The sequence below is a fragment of the Lampris incognitus genome, chromosome 3 (assembly GCF_029633865.1).
Source record: "Lampris incognitus isolate fLamInc1 chromosome 3, fLamInc1.hap2, whole genome shotgun sequence".
Classification (NCBI taxonomy): domain Eukaryota; kingdom Metazoa; phylum Chordata; class Actinopteri; order Lampriformes; family Lampridae; genus Lampris; species Lampris incognitus.
Window position 1 is genome coordinate 7,675,891 of NC_079213.1, and position 13,372 is coordinate 7,689,262.

Consider the following 13,372-nt stretch of genomic DNA (forward strand, 5'->3'; position numbering starts at 1 on the left):
CGGTCTCAATAAACATGACAGTGTCGTGAAATAGTGACTTTGACTACCATGATACACTACTATAGTTAGAACACTACTACGACTACTTTCGGCTGCCACAGCAGATCATCCGTCTCCATCTCTTCCTGTCCTCGGCATCTTCCTCTGTCACACCAGCCACCTGCATGTCCTCTCTCACCACATCCATAAACCTCCTCTTTGGCCTTCCTCTTCTCCTCTTCCCTGGCAGCTCCATCTTCAGCATCCTTCTCCCAATATACCCAGCATCTCTCCTCCGCACATGTCCAAACCATCTCCATCTTGTCTCTCTTGCTTTGTCTCCAAACCGTCAGACCTGAGCGGTCCCTCTGATATACTCAATCTTAATCCTGTCCTTCTTCATCACTTCAAGTGAAAATCTTGTCATCTTCAACTCCGCCACCTCCAGCTCCACCTCCTGTCTTTTCGTCAGTGCCACCGTCTCCAAACCATACAACATATGGTATAACATATAACTTAACATAGAATACTGTAGGTAGAGTCATGGTGTTTAATTGGACTTGCACAGTTCTGGTGCCAGTCTTTACACAGGGGGACTCCTCACATTAAAGACTTGGTTTGGACTCACTTCAGCTAGTGAGCTACTATTCAACTAGTGCTACTGTTTATGTACTATAGATTTGTCTGAATTTGGGTTAAAGACAACATGAAATGAAAATGGACTTTTTTACCTCGCTAGCTCATTTACCCCCTCATATATCATGAACCTATTCAACAACTTGTGCCAACCCCACAATTATTCAGATGTTTTACTTTTCACATCAAAGTCTAGTTGGCACGGTGCACGGTGGTTAGCATGGTCGCCTCACAGCAAGAAGGTCCTGGGTTCGAGCCCCAGGGTAGTCCAACCTTGGGGGTCTCCCCGGGTCGTCCTCTGTGTGGAGTTTGCATGTTCTTCCCCGTGTCTGTGTGGGTTTCCTCCGGGTGCTCCGGTTTCCCCCCGCAGTCCAAAGACATGTAGGTGTGTGTGTGTGTGTGTGTGTGTGTGTGTGTGTGTGTGTGTGTGTGTGTGTGTGTGTGTGTGTGAGAGCCCTGGGATGGCCTGGCAGCCTGTCCAGGGTGTCTCCCCACCTGCCATCCAATGACTGCTGGGATAGGCTCCAGCATCCCCGTGACCCTGAGAGCAGGATAAGCGGTTTGGATGATGGATGGATGGATGGATGGACATCAAAATCTAATCACCTTAACTTCCGCTAAAACAGACAAGTTATTGTGGTTGCATCACCAAGTCCAAGTGGTCAGGCGATCGACATTCCAGCCAATAATATCATCAAATGTGTGGCACCAGCCAATCAAATCACAGCCCTAATGTCCTCTTTTACTTGGAAACACGTCACATTATGGAGACAAGATATGCTGTGGTTGTCATTTTGACTAGCATGCCCAGCCCTAACTTCTTCCTCTTTCAGCTTGCTCCCTGTTTCTCAGGGGCCGCCACATCGGATTTTACAGTTTCCATCGGTATCCTGTGAAGGCACAGCACCAATGGCTGTCGTTGTTAACGCGGGCCTTCACTGATCCGGTATTGTCTTGTCAAGCCACATACCGATTTGGCAAAATTTTACCTTGGATGCCCTTTCTGACACCACCATTAACCCTATGGAGGGGGGCGCAGGTGAAGCGCTGGATGCCACCCCGGTATGCATGGACTTGCGCCCGTGCCTGTCATCACCCTAACAAGCGCACTAAATTTAATGTTCCAAAACAGATTCAGCCCAGATTTATTCTTTGCATCTAAATAATCTCCATAAATAATCTTCAGACCTCCACTGGCTACCCATCTCCCAACGGATCAATTACAAAATCCTGGTTCTCACTTACAAAGCCCTTCACCAACTGCCCCCCCCCCCGTACCTCACCGACCTCCTCTCCTCTCCCCCTACCAACCCTCTCGGTCCCTCAGATCCACCTCAGCCTGCCTTCTGTCCACCCCCAGGTCCAACCTCCACGGTTCTGGTGACCGGGGCTTCTCCAGGGCAGCTCCCAGGCTCTGGAGCTCACTCCCCCCAAATCATTAGAGACTCAGAATCCCTCCCACTCTTCCAATCCCGTGTCAAGACACACCTCTTCTCCATTGCCTTCTCGTGCCCCCCCCTCCTCCCCGCCCTCTTATCCACCCCTAATCTGAGGCAGACTAAGGACTGAGCACTGGACCTGCTGCCCCCTCCTCTTGGAACTCCCTCCCCGGGCACATCAGACACTGCTGCGATCTGCCCACCTTCAAGTCATTAATCAGGACTCGCCTCTTCAGACCGGCCTTCATGTGTGATTGATGTTGTGTTGCATGTTTTTGGTGTGTTGCTTTTAAGTTTATTCTAATTTATGTAAAGCGTCTTTGAGTGTGATGAAAGGCGCTATATAAATAAGATGCGTTATTATTATCATTCCTCAGGAATCTGGCTTATTTAAAAAGTTAAGTCTGGATACTGGAAGGTGACCCTGAGTGACGTATAGGGGCTGCAAATGGGAAGTGACCCGCGTATGTGCATGTGCCAGAATATCACAAAAACCCATCCATATCAGGCACCCAACATATATATATATATATATATATATATATATATATAGATGTGTGTGTGTGTTGGATAAACGCCACCATAACACACAAGAAACAAGGACGAAGTTATCAACTTAAAGATGAGAAGAAAACATAAGCAGATATTTATGCGCACAAAAACCGCTCTCGTTAAAGACAAAATGCCCAGACATCAGTGTAAAGCCCTATTCGCATGGGACTAGTGTTACCTGGGGACCTCTCGTCCTTTGTCATAAGGGCGGAGGTCGTCTGATCTTAATCCCGTGCGAATCGGCCATGTCCGTAATGCCTACCATATTCCAGCAAAAACGGGGGTGGTCTGATGATATCAAACCTGTGTGAATCGGCATCTCAAGTCATTTCAGGTCGGTGATATATATTTTAGCAAGGTTTTTTTTGTGTTCTCCACACTTGGTCCAGTCTCTGAAGTTCTGCACAGTCAGGCACCGGAGCAAGAGGTCTTTGTGAATGTTTTCCCAAACAGTGTGGTTGTGTACCATCTCGTCAAATGGCTTTTGGTAACGTCCTTCACCCCACACAGCAATGAACCCGAGTGTCTCTTAGCACATCCAGTGCCTGTTTTTCTTCTGAGCGGCCATCCCAGATAGCAAAATTGCTGTGGCCCGGACCCGTCCCACACCCGACACTTCCGTCCGGCCCACATACCGTGTGGAATGATGGCACTTGGGCGGTCCGCTCCTGTTTGCCAGATCTGGGCCAGAACCAAGCCATAGCAATGCCACATGTGCCACATATTTGCCAAAGGCAGCCATATTTGTTTTGTGATATTTGGGCCATATTCACCATTTACCACACGGGCCACTTCAGGGTCACATCCAGATCACATGCTGCCCCGAGCACCGCATCTTTGCCAGAAAAGGCCCACATTTGATTTGGCATATTTGGGCCATATTTGCTATTGTACATGTGGGCCACTTCAGGCTCACATCCATTTTGTCAGGGCCAGAAGAAGGCCATCAGTGCCGCATCGTTGCCTGAAGTGGCCCACATCCGGATGCTGTCTGGGATTGCTCTTGTCGTTCAAGACCACAGAACCACATGAGACATTCAAGGCGCGGTTTAGGGGAAAATAGTGTACGTTAAGCGGATGTTGCACGGGGCCTTGACATTTTCGATCATATCCGGGGGGGGGATAATGTCAGTAAGTTCGAGTAAAATACAGACTTCAGGGGCGTCCGGGTAGCCTGGCGGTCTATTCCGTTGCCTACCAACACAAGGATCCCCGTTCGAATCCCCCGTGTTACCTCCGGCTTGGTCGGGCGACACAATTGGCCGTGTCTCGGGGGGGGGGGGTGGGAAGCCGGATGTGGGTATGTGTCCTGGTCGCTGCACTAGCACCTCCTCTGGTAAGTCGGGGCGCTTGTTCGGGGGGAGGGAGAACTGGGGGGGGGGGGAATAGCGTGATCCTCCCACGCGCTGCGTCCCCCTGGCGAAACTCCTCACTGTCAGGTGAAAAGAAGCGGCTGGCGACTCCACATGTATGGGAGGAGGCATGTGGTAGTCTGCAGCCCTCTGCGGGTTTTGTTTTATTTTATTTTATTTCATATTCTCCATTTGTATCGCCAGGCTCTCTGTGTGTGCTCGGCACCAGTGCGCACCGTTCAACGGACAACCCAATAACTCACTCCGAGGATTAGCGGCAGCCAATAAGGAGACATAGATGGAGCGCGAGCCTCCATGCCGAATGTCACTTCAATGAGGAGGGGAAAAAGGTAAGGAGGGAGTCACCGGTGCGGGGGGGGGGGGGGGCGGCTATTTTTAGGCGACTAATGAAACTTCTCATCGCTCGCGCCGTCGCGGAGGAGAGAAATGACAGGTGATTATGGATACGCTTTAATTAGCTCCTGGGTACCTGTTAGCCAATTATCACTGCACAACACGAAGGCGTGCGGGACGTGGCGCCTCCCACCCGGGCTCTGCGGAGTAGACCCAGATATAGTCTGCACCAAATTCAGGCCGAACATGTTAATGACGGGAGGCTGTCCGCAGAAGTCAGGGAAAGGGCGGGCGTGTCGTCTGCACGCAGTGTAAAGTGCAATACCGTGTTGTCTGTACGCAGATCGCTGAGACCGGACCAGGACTCGCACTGGCGGGCACGGCGGGCCGCTCGCCTCCTCCAACCACATCTCAGTTTTTGCAGCAAGTGAAGCCGGCTGCACAGAGGAGTCAAGTGGCCCTGCAGAACGAGCCCGGGGTGTGTGTGTGGGGGGGGGGGGGCAGGAGAGACTATTAAGAGAGAGACGTGGAGTGAGGAAGCAGCCCCTGACAGCTTATCATAGCGCATCGCCCGCACCCGGACTCGGTTTTAATTTGTGCGGCGGACTTCACGGGAGCGCGGTTCAGATGACTGCTGACGAGCGGACCGCCGAATGACAAGTAGCTCCGCCGCCGGCGTCGCCCATAAATCAACGGCGCCTCCCGCTCCCCGTCTCACGCCGTCCCCGCTTACACGTGCCGGCGCGGGCGGCGGACATACGTCCCCTTTGATTAGGGGAGCTCCTCACAGGGCCAGCAGGGGCGCCTTCGAATGGAGCTGCCACCTTTCCGTGGGGGGGGGGGGGGGGGAGAGAGAAGTGCATGTGTGTGTGTGTGTGAAGGATGAGATCAATTTAATTACTCAAAGCAATTGAGCAGAGCACGCAGGCTTTAAAATGAAACTGCACCTGATTCCTTTTCTTCTTTTTTCTCTCTTCTTTAAACCGCTCTCCTCTGTTTCCCATCGAGGAGCAACGAGGCTGGAGTTATTTTAGCCGCGGCCCTCATGAGGCTTATAATCCGGGCTAAGTGACAGGCTAATTTGTGGTATTAGATTACTTGCACCGGGCCGTTTGGGGCCCTTCTTTGAGCGTTAGTGCTGGGAAGGGAGAGGCCGCCTCCTCGCCTCGCCTCGACGGTCACAGTGACTGCTACGCCGCGTGGCAGCGGGCCCGGAGCTGCCGCGAGGCTGCCGCGAGGAAGCCATATTTCAGCTGTCACGAGCCGCCACTCAATAAAGGGCCCTCTGCCGAAGCTGTCCGCTCGTGCACGAGCGCGAGCGCTGCATTGCGCCTGTCTGTCGTGCACCCGTGTCTGCCTTCGGTAGCATCGTGATGCTCGTCAGCAAGTATCGTGAGTCCCAAGGCCTCCCAAAGGTTTTCCTGCCTGTGGAAATGCTTGGTGGCTCCGGACCCGCTAAACTAGTTCTGCATTATAATTTGTATTGGCTTTCAAAATGCAAGATAATTAACAATCCCCCCCCCCTCCCGTTTTCTCCCCGATTGTACCCGGCCAATTACCCCACTCTTCCGAGCCGTCCCGGTCGCTGCTCCACCCCCTCTGTCGATCCAGGGAGGGTTGCAGACTACCACATGCCTCCTCTGATACATGTGGAGTCGCCAGCCGCTCCTTTTCACCTGACAGTGAGGAGTTTCACCGGGGGGGGGGGGTTTAGCGCGTGGGTGGATCACGCTATTCCCCCACAGTTCCCCCTTCCCCCTGAACAGGCGCCCCGACCAACCAGAGGAGGCGCTAGTGCAGCGACCAGGACACATACCCACATCCGGCTTCCCACCCGCAGACACGGCTAATCGTGTCTGTTGGGACGCCCAACCAAGCTGGAAATAACATGGGGATTCGAACCAGCGATCCCCGTGTTGGTAGGTAACTTGATAGACCACCACACCACCCGGACACCCAACAATCCTTTTAAACTGGTGTGTAATTATTATATGTGTATAGTGTGATTATAATAGACTTGGTGGCCCACTGCTCTTACATTCTTACGTTATTTCATAAAATAAATACCGAGAAACCTGGAAATATGAGCAAGGAGTACAAACAAATCAACAAAAACAAAATGGTGAGTCCAGACTCCGAGTTTACAGAGCCACTTTGTAAACAAGCATGTCATGAAAGGTGACGAGTTCAGTACACTGCCCAGTGTTCTCCCCGACGACCGGTAAGTACCTGGCGTCAGCCTGCAAATGTGTTTGACGTACTTTTGAGGTTGTGGAGGTTGTGTGTATCTGTGTACCGATGCAAAGAACTGGTTTCTTGTTGGCCTGGACTGATGCAGAAGCGTTTTCAGATGTAAGAATGTAAAGTGAGGACAGGTCTGGTGATGTTAAAACAACACAACAGTTTCTTTTTAGTCTTAAAGCTGCAGTCTGTGATTTCTCTCCATTGATGAGTAGTTATCTTATCCATTTGAAACTTGATGACACTTTAGCGATTGTGTCGGACTGACAGTCAAGATGGATAGATAGATAGATCGATAGATAGATAGATAGATAGATAGATAGATAGATAGGTACAATATGTAAAAAGTCTGCAGTACAACACATACATGGACAACAGCAGACAGTCTACGTATTATCATGAAACAGTGCAGTGATACACAACATATTACACACAACCACATACAGTAGGTGACTGGTACATATGCATATGCGTATGTGTGCCAGTAGTGTGTGAGGAAGGGACGAGAGGCAGGAATTCAGAGTCCTGCTAGCTAGGGGGAAAAGCTGTTTGTGAAGCGTTTAGTCTTAGTGGACAGTGACCTTTAGCGCCTCTCTGAGGGAAGGCGCTGAAAGATGTGATGAGCAGGATGTGAGGGGTCGGAGATGATCTTCTTTGCTCGGTTTAGAGCAGGGGTCTTAAACTCAAATTACTCGGGGGCCACTTGACAGGTGGTCTTATGGAGGAGGGCTGGTGCAATAGGGATGAAGAAAAAAAAACTGTTCGACTATATAACTTTCACATCGTTTTTTTTCTTTCATAGTTTTGACAGGTAACTATCTACATAGTGTAGCCTGGCCTATTGCAACGATCATCAACGAGTAGACTCGCTAGCCCACTGGCTAATGGGTCAGACCCTGTAGGGATGCGAGCCCGGGTCGCCCGCACCATGGGCGACTGCGCTAACCAGTTGACGTGATCCAATGTATTGTTTGCTCTGCTATGGCAAGTTATTTGTTGCTTGTAGTTCGTGAGTTCAAGGGAAAGGGTCGCATGGTTGAAATCACTTAGCACCATAACAGATGCGTCACGGTTGGAGTTTTCAATAGAGGAAATGGCATGTTGCGAGACTTTGCTAATGGCTGTATTAGTGTTAGCTTGTGGTGGAACATAAACGCCAACTAATACAACTGAAGCGAATTCTCTCGGGAGGTAATATGGCCTACATTCCAAACTGATGAATTCAGGATAAGGAGAGTAGTAGCAACGAAAGATTGTTGAGTTGTTACACAAGCGCTGATTGATCGTGAGATAAATACTCCCACTATTTGATTTGCGGGATAGTTTGACTGACCTGTCAGTTCTGAAGATAGTGAAACGGGGGGGGGGGGTACCACCTGATCAGGAACCAGTTGATCCAGCCATGTCTTGGTAAAGCAGAAGGCTGAGCAGTCTCCGTAGTCTCTGTCGTTTTGCATTAAAAACAAAAGTTCATCCATTTTATTTTTGAGGGGTCGCACGTTGGATAAGACCAGTGCCGGTAATGGGGGCCAGTAAGGCCATCTCCTGAACCTGGAGAGCCCCCCAGTTCTCCATCTCCCTGTGCTAGCTGTATTTCCTCAGGGTGGTGGTCCAGTGTTGTTTATAACCAGTATATCCTCTGGAATGTAGGCAGATAGTCCCAAATAGCCAAATGTAGTCCTGCTGATGTGCATTAGCTCCTCACGGCTGTAGTACTGTAGACGTGATGCTTTCCTGACATATACCACAAACAAAAATGCAAGACATAGCAGCAGAACAGGTACTGCGGCAAGCCTCGTGGCAGCCATGACAGACACCCCTGCTGGATATTCCTGCTGAACAGTGTTGTGATATAGTCTGATGTACGAAGGAGAGAAATAGACCTGTTGACACTGATTTTCTGGGACTACAAACAAGGTGTAGCAGCCATTGTGGCTGGTGTGCTGTCAGCTCAGCAGTAAACAGTGCCCACCCTTGTAAAAATGGATCCTGGGCCCGAAGCTGACACAGACTGTCTAATGTATTACAAACTACATCAAACTGTATGTACAGTGATAATTGGAGAAGTGGTAGATTAGCTGTCCAACAGAGGCATGGCTGCATCATCACGTTACTATTCTGTTTCCTGTATGAGGAGAAATGCTGCGTTGGTCCTACCTGGTCAAAACTTTTCCACGGCGGTATATGGAGAGAGTCTCCAACCATGGTGAAGCTGACAGTTAGAATTATGTAACCAGGCTCCGTGGTCCAGATGGATAGAGTCATTGGAGAAAAGTTGCTGATTTTCAGCTCTGACCTTGGCATCGACCTCAGATCCACCGCCAGCCATGGTCCGTTAGCCATACAGTCTATTCAAAGACAGGATGGACTGGAATAACAAAGAATATCTCTTCAGAAACCCTTTTTCTGCAAACGTAGGAATGTATTACCTATTTGTCGCCTCTTTTTCTGCCTGTTCAGCGTGTACTTCTTCTCCATCCTGGAAGAGGGAATCCATCTTTACATCTTCTTTCTGAGGATTTTTTCCCTTTTTTAACCAGCAAGGCTTTTCTTACGGACTTTTCTTTTTCCTCATGTGAAAAGGTTGTCTTGGGAAAGTGGCTGTCGTTTGCTGTGTCTGCCTGTGGAGTGTATGACGTGTAATTCAGGACTATACAAATAAACTTGACGTGACTTGATTTGCCTTTGGCTTCACTAAAGTAGAAAAGAAAAACCTGAAAAATGTTAATCCACATTCACACACTGACGCAACAGGTCTGCGCTCCAGTTTTGTATTTACCAAATCAAGCACAGGTCCTGATAAGAGTGCTTTTTGAGATTTAGATGATAATATGGACATGTAAGACAAAAGATCTGTAGATATGCCCTGACCGTCCCTAAAACTGCACTGTCAACAGATGGAAAAACAAAACGCAAACGAAGGCTTTCATACAAACCAGACGAGAGCCGCCAGCCATCTGTTAAAACCCATTTAGAACACAAAACCCCGCGTTTCCCCTTTCTCAAGTCAACTTCCTGCTGATGACCATTCAGATTGTCAGAGGCGGGAATAAGTAATTAAAGGCAATAGAAAAATGAAGGATTAGTTGGAATTAATCCCCAACTTTTTCCAATTTTCCGCAGGAGGAAAAACGCTGAAATGGAAGGCCGTGGAAATCTAGCCGAGCATGGCAGAAATAATGGGCTAGCAGCTCTCTCTCTCTCTCTCTCTCTCTCTCTCTCTCTCTCTCTCTCTCTCTGTGTTGAAATGAGAAGGGGACTAATGTGTCGATGGGCCCGGCTAAGGCTAAGATGGCTCAGCCAGATTGCCTGTGGATTTAAGTGATTAAGAACATGGTGGCCGGGATCGTCCTTTTGTCAGAGAAAAGTAATGTATGACAACGAATGCTAAAATATGAAATTCCTTATTTTAAAGAGTCCCCCTCGCCGTCCGCTCGGGATTCAGGCCATGTGGTGTAATTCATATCCAAGATTAGCTGGATGTATATCATTTGAATGTGTTATTGTACGGGGCATTGCGTGAATACAGAGTACATGGAGTGTAGCGGCTGAGTCTACAGATGTGATGGTGATGGGTTGTGCCGGTTCATCCGTAGATGTACCGCGAGGACAACTGTCAGTTGTTTGTTTTACTGGTTCGTGTCCACACAGCATATGGACATTTGCTGCAAAAAGTTTCCGTCTTCAAAGGATGTTAAAACTGCATCTTTCTTTAAAACGAGAAAAGACAGAAATGACAATCTAAACTTGTTCCTATTTCATGGCCTCTTGAGAGAAGTCACATTTCCTTGATGCATTATCAATAATCCAAGTAAGAAAACCAATGAAGGGTGAATCAGTTCATCTGGATACATTTATTGACAGATACGTTTCATCACTCATCTAAGTGACCTCGTCAGTCTGAATGGACTGCAGGTGTCCCCACCCTTATAAACAATACAGTTGCCTAACGACTGAAACCAATGACCAGTTTCACATGCAGATATGGGTGCTGTGATTGCAACAATCCCCAGTCCTCTGTGAATAGTACACATGGCCTTTGAAACTCTAGTCAGGGGTCACACCCATATTTGCATATGAAACTGGTCGTTGGTTTCGGTCGTTAGGCACTGTACTGTAATGTATTGTTTATAAGGGGTGAGGATACCTGCAGTCAGTTGAGACTGAAGATGTCACTTAGTTGAGTGATGAAACGTATCTGTCAGTGGACGCTGTATCCAGTTGAACTGATTCAACCTTCTTTGATTCCTTGATGCTAGTGTAGCGGGAGAACTCAGGGGCCAGGCGGGATCAAACCTGAGTTCCCTGCACCTTGGGCGACTACGTTAACCAGTCAACTAAAGGGTCGGGCCCGTTAGCCAACGGGCTAGCGAGTCTACACATCCGTGATCATACACTGTTACACTTGCACTTTCTGCATACCAGCTCCCCGTCACGCCTCTGAGCGCATATGCATCCCACCGCTGCCAGCAAATGTAGCAGGAGAATTCAGGGGGCAGGCAGGATCGAACCTGAGTTCCCCGCACCACAGGCAACAGTGCTAACCAGTCAACTAAAGGGTCTGACCTGTTGGCCAACGGGCTAGCGAGTCTACACATCCGTGGTCATACGCTGTTACATTAGTAAAGTAAGTCAATCAGCTTCGTTTATGAGGCACATTTCTCAAATCTCAAAATGTTGTTTCAAAAAAAAAAAATCTCCAAATAGATGAAACTGCATTGGAGGCAAGAGAATGAAACTGCATTGGAGGCAACAGAAGACTGTCTGACTGCACCGGCAGATTTCTTTTACTTTTTAGCAGCGTTATTTTTAACAGTGACAACACTCGCGTGACTCGTCTCAGCACCCTGCACCACCAACTCATTTGAAAGAAACAAAAGAACTGTGAAAAGGTGCTTTTGACAGTGTGTGTGTGTGTGTGTGTGTGTGTGTGTGTGTGTGTGTGCCTGACATCATACTTTCGAGGACACATTTAAGACTGAAGACCAGTTAATCGAGGACGGCTTGTCGAACTGGGGGGGGGGGGGGAAAGCCAGGTCCCCAATTGGGGAAAAAGCTGATTTTTGTGTCGGTGGTTAAGGTCGGGGTAAGGGTTAAGGTCATGTAGGTCTGATGGTTAGGGGTAAGAGTTAAGGTTAGGCATGTAGGTCTGATGGTTAGGGGTAAGGGTTAAGGTTAGGCATGTAGGTCTGATGGTTAAGGGTAAGGGTTAAGGTTAGGCATGTAGGTCTGATGGTTCGGGGTAAGGGTTAAGGTTAGGCCTGTAGTCCTGATGGTTAGGGGTAAGGGTTAACGTTAGGCATGTAGGTCTGATGGTTAGGGGTAAGGGTTAAGGTTAGGCATGTAGGTCTGATGGTTCGGGGTAAGGGTTAAGGTTAGGCATGTAGGTCTGATGGTTAAGGGTAAGGGTTAAGGTTAGGCATGTAGGCCTGATGGTTAAGGGTTAAGGTTAGGCATGTAGCTCTGATGTTTAGGGGTAAGGGTTAAGGTTAGGCATGTAGTTCTGATGGTTAAGAGTAAGGGTTAAGGTTAGGCATGTAGTTCGGATGGTTGGGGTAAGGGTTAAGGTTAGGCATGTAGGTCTGATGGTTCGGGGTAAGGGTTAAGGTTAGGCATGTAGGTCTGATTGTTAGGGGTAAGGGTTAAGGTTAGGCCTGTAGGTCTGATGGTTAAGGGTAAGGGTTAAGGTTAGGCATGTAGGTCTGATGGTTAGGGGTAAGGGTTAAGGTTAGGTATGTAGGTCTGGTGGTTAGGAGTAAGGGTTAAGGTTAGGCCTGTAGTCCTGATGTTTAAGGGTAAGGGTTAAGGTTAGGCATGTAGGTCTGATGGTTAGGGGTAAGGGTTAAGGTTAGGCATGTAGGTCTGATGGTTCGGGGTAAGGGTTAAGGTTAGGCATGTAGGTCTGATGGTTAGGAGTAAGGGTTAAGGTTAGGCATGTAGTTCGGATGGTTGGGGTAAGGGTTAAGGTTAGGCATGTAGGTCTGATGGTTCGGGGTAAGGGTTAAGGTTAGGCATGTAGGTCTGATTGTTAGGGGTAAGGGTTAAGGTTAGGCATGTAGTTCTGATGGTTAAGGTTAAGGGTTAAGGTTAGGCATGTTGTTCAAATGGTTAGGGGTAAGGGTTAAGGTTAGGCCTGTAGTCCTGATGGTTAGGGGTAAGGGTTAAGGTTAGGCATGTAGGTCTGATGGTTAAGGGTAAGGGTTAAGGTTAGGCATGTAGGTCTGATGGTTAAGGGTAAGGGTTAAGGTTAGGCATGTAGGTCTGATGGTTAGGGGCAAGGGTTAAGGTTAGGCATGTAGGTCTGATGGTTCGGGGTAAGGTTAGGCATGTAGGTCTGATGGTTAAGGGTTAAGGTTAAGCATGTAGCTCTGATGGTTAGGGGTAAGGGTTAAGGTTAGGCATGTAGGTCTGATGGTTAAAGTTAGGCATGTAGGTCTGATGGTTAAGGGTAAGGGTTAAGGTTAGGCCTGTAGTCCTGATGGTTAAGGGTAAGGGTTAAGGTTAGGCATGTAGGTCTGATGGTTAGGGGTAAGAGTTAAGGTTAGGCATGTAGGTCTGATGGTTAGGGGTAAGGGTTAAGGTTAGGCATGTAGGTCTGATGGTTAAGGGTAAGGGTTAAGGTTAGGCATGTAGGTCTGATGGTTCGGGGTAAGGGTTAAGGTTAGGCCTGTAGTCCTGATGGTTAGGGGTAAGGGTTAACGTTAGGTATGTAGGTCTGATGGTTAGGGGTAAGGGTTAAGGTTAGGCATGTAGGTCTGATGGTTCGGGGTAAGGTTTAAGGTTAGGCATGTAGGTCTGATGTTTAGGCGTAAGGGTTAA